General features: G+C 39.6%; 1 long non-coding RNA gene across 1 annotated transcript in view; it reads right to left on the bottom strand.

The window, feature by feature from the left end:
• Positions 1-4,243, bottom strand: part of LOC107719838 (uncharacterized) — a 15,332-nt gene continuing 11,089 nt past the window's right edge. The window contains exons 2-3 of the long non-coding RNA XR_001637556.1: positions 1,664-1,670; positions 1-97 (exon numbers count right to left, since the gene is read on the bottom strand). This is a non-coding gene — a long non-coding RNA (uncharacterized LOC107719838). The remainder of the gene's footprint in view (positions 98-1,663; positions 1,671-4,243) is intronic.

The following is a 4,243-nucleotide window of genomic DNA, read 5'->3' as shown; positions in this document are numbered from 1 at the left end:
TTAACTGTCTATCTAGAGAAGAATCATTAAGTTATTGGGTGTTTTTAGTGGCACAGTGAATAACGCGCTACGGAGGGCGGGGCACACACATGGCAAACTGAACACGCAGCGGCTGTGACCAGACATGGTGTGTTGCCCAACACAAATCTTACAGTTAATCACGAGTGCTACTGATTGTTCCTAATACCAGATTGATTACCCTGTTTTAATAATAGCAGTCAGCTAATTTTAAATCCATTTACATGGTATACCCCCTTTTGTTCCACTTTGTTTTGATGTTCTTTCTGAACCTCAAAAGGAACCAGAGACACTTCTATTTTTGATTTGTTTTTATTTCAACATGTGCTCTAATTTTATGACCCTGTTACACAAGTCATCTAGACAAATACTAGGGCATAACTATAGTCCTGAGCACCAAGTAATAAGCATAATCTGAATAGGAATGCTCTCCATCTTCCTTGTCCGTCCTCTACTTCACTTCCTCAGAGATTGAGCCTGTTGCACTGTAAAATCTAATTAGTTGGGCTTACTTAAAAAAAGCATGCAAACCGATTGCCTTGAAAAAACTAAGTAAAGTGAAATAGGAATAGTATGTTGTACTGACAAATGCTTAGTTATTATAGTTTACCAGCATAAAGGCCTTATAGATTATAATTAGATTGATGCAATTCATCTACACTTTGACTGTATATATACAAGCCTAGCAACCTGGTGGTCATTACTGTGTTTCACTCGCTGAGTGAAATTAAAGGTGTAATACTGTATGTCAGTATTCATGTGTGAGGCACACATAACTACATATATGCTTAAACCAGCTTTAACTTACAGTAAACCTGTTTTGTTATTATTTAAACAAGTGCAAGAAGTTTATTTTTAAATTAGAGAAGCACTCACTGAAGTGCTTATTTAATGCCACAAGTCTTGAAGGACTGAAAGCACCACGTTTTAAAACTGTGGGCAACTTCTTTGAAATAGGCAGACACTAAACTGCTTGAATTGCACTGGCATGCATTGGTTACCATGACAATGACTTGTCACAGGATGCTGAATGTTTAAGTCTGTGTGTGACTTTAGCATATTACCACACACTATTGAAGGATTATATAAACCCAATTAAAATCATCTCAAGATATTTATGAAATTATAAATTTGATAACGTTCTTTAATAAACACACACAATAAATGCACTAATGCTTTAATTAGAAAATAGATTACCTTCTAAAAGTAACTTATTTAGTACTTTTCTTCTCTTGAATTCAAATAAGTCTGACTTCACAATGCATTATTGCCTTAACAGAAAGGAAACTATAGTAACGTAAGCTAAGTTCAAAGTGCCCAACCAAAGGGAACGCTAATCACTATAGTTTGATCTTGTATTAGTCTCTAGCCCTTACTCTCAACACGAGTTTGCCAAAATGTTGCAGATGCTCAGTCTAACTGCCCAGATGGCAGACCAAAAGGACTGGCCAGGCGTTGTTAGGAACACCCTTCTACCCAGGGCTGCCGATAACCTACTGCACCAGAGCCGAAAGCAACTGGACACCGAGGGAAGAGTACTACTGACTCATGACTCAAGCGAGAGTTATGGCTACAAAGAGCTCACCAAGATCATCATCTTCCTGGCCAACAACCTCATGGGTCTGAAACAGGAGGTACACCTGACACCCAGCCTGAACCACCAGGATCTGACCAGCATCATCCTCTCCTTGGCCCACACCCTCAAGGGCCTCAGACAGGAGGTAAATGAACTGAACCTGCAAGTCACAGAATTCTACAGGGAACTGACACCTGCTCAACGAGAGAAGGCACAGAACGGATGCAAGGAACCTTCACAGAATGGTGCAACAGAAGGAAATCACCAGTCTTCAGGAGGCACTAACAGCTGCTGAACACAGAGAGCAGCTTGAAAAAGCCACCAGACAGGACTTGGAAAGAGAACTGTTTCACACAAAATCACTGTTAAAAACAGTGTATATGGAACTTAATGAGAAAGACACTTGAGTTAACGCCTATGACCCGAGCAGCCCGAGCTGAAATCCAAGTCCTAGCTCAGCAGCGAGACAGCTCCAAACACCAATCGGGTAAACTCAAATGAAGCCAAGGTGAATTCAATGTCACAAGTGAACTGAAATATGCTTGCAGACCACAAGGTGAACAGACAGGGAAAACACGACACAGAACTTCCCCTGGCAAGCAGGCCCAGATCCCCTCAGCCAAGAGTCCGAACCTGCGAGGGGGGGGGCGAGAGCCCACTGTTCACACGTCACCAACCAGCAGCCACAAGGGGGTGGGGCAGGGACCTTTCCAGAGGATCACTGCAGACACACACACCGTGTGACCCCACAGACCCCAACGAGCTGGCCAGAGACAATACATCTGGCAACCTAAATACTGCAGAGATCCTGAGGACATCAAAGGAACTGATCCTGAGAGTGGCCTCACCAGCAGCTTAAACAAGCCATCATAAAGGAATTATCAGACCCAGAGTCTGAACATGGACTGATCGCTGCTGATTCTGAACTTCACAACTCAGTCCCTGGGCAGCGCTATCCCCTTATACGTAGACCCAGAAGTAGGCGACTTGGCCTTTCTCCTCAGTTTACCTATTATTGACTCCAATAACATTTACCGGCTCAAAGACGTTGTGAATGTGGGATTTTGGCAGAGTAACACCTATTTCAAAATACACACTCCTGAAGTCGTTGCGTATCACAAAAAGACACATCTCTTTGGCCAAGCATTCAAATAATGCATCTCATAATCTTGTACTCCAGTTATATCTGATCAAATGTGCATTATTATTCTTTAGCTTAGGTTAAATAAATCAAGTTGGCTTGGTTGGAACAGCAGCTACGCTAATTATGTCTCTATTTGTTTCTCTGTTTTTGCCACGGGCTAGGATTTGCACAAGCTTCAGTCTGGATCCAGAACACCTGAGAAGATATGATGCCAACCCCTCAGAGGACCTCAGATGATGCCAACCCTGAAACAACATACAGAACTACCAAATTTTGCTATTAGTTTGATTGCATCATATAATAATTGCTGTTAATAGTGTTCATCGTCTGTTTGATTACGTCTTTAATTGATTTCCCCATACATTTCTGCCATATGTACATAAACTGACAGTCACCACTGATAAGCTACTACTAAATATTATAGAAACTTAATTTTCTGTAAAGTTGCTTTGTATGGAATGCCAATCCTGCCATAATTATAAATAAATAAATAAATGTACAAAGAAATTTTAAAAAGCTAATATAAATAAATATACAAAGAAAAGTAAAAAAGCAAAAATAAATTATTTATAATTTTATTACCTTATGTATTTTTTTATTTTTTCCACATTTATTTATTTATACATTTATTTATTTCCACTTTTATTTATTTTCACATTTATGTATTTATTTATGTATTTATTTATTTATTTCTACATGTATTTATTTTTACATTTATTTATTTTCACATGTATTTATTTCTACATTTCTTTGTCCTTAGGGTAATGAGAAGGGCGTGTTTTACCTGAGGAATAGCAATCGAGCCAGAGTAGGCGAGGGGTAAGCTTTGAGGCCACAGTGACACCTTGTGGTGCTCAAACGAAGTACAAGAAGTGTAGCCTACATGATGCGCCTCTTGATAATGTGGGATGAATAGTTTAGACGGGCAATATGGCCAAAATCTTATATCACAGGTTATTATTTCAATTTCACGTGGGGGTTTGTTTCGGCTGGGAAGCGTTCAATCTGTGATCGAGTGCATCTGCTGAAGCTCGCGAAAGCCTGCAATCACTTTCTTATGCACGCTGTTTTTTTAGGTTTCACTTTCAACGCATACAACGCATGTTTCAAAGATTCGGGATAGAAGGAGGCATACTGTAGAAGTATACTGTAGAAGATTTGTCGCCTCGCACCACTTCCCGTAATGGGTTCTCTTGGTGTAGACAAGGCTTTAGATACGGATTAATCGGCTGATTAATCACACATCTTGGGCTGGAAATATCCAGAATTAGATCAAACAAAAGGTGTCCATAGGAACGAAGCTTGTGAAACACACACGCCATGCATTATAGCCTAAAACATGCTTAATATTCGTGACTGACACCAACGATTGTATGCATCTATGCAGTGGAGATGCGTTCATTGTCAAATATCATTCAGCATTCATTTTGAAATTTTGTCAAATATTTTTTCTTGATTACAAGAAAAAAACTATTGTTCTTGTTGTGATTTATTTCTTGTTTTTC

Source organism: Sinocyclocheilus rhinocerous, unplaced genomic scaffold, assembly GCF_001515625.1.
Source record: "Sinocyclocheilus rhinocerous isolate Xijiao unplaced genomic scaffold, SAMN03320098_v1.1 scaffold1442, whole genome shotgun sequence".
NCBI lineage: Eukaryota > Metazoa > Chordata > Actinopteri > Cypriniformes > Cyprinidae > Sinocyclocheilus > Sinocyclocheilus rhinocerous.
This window is presented reverse-complemented; position numbering and strand designations above follow the sequence as displayed.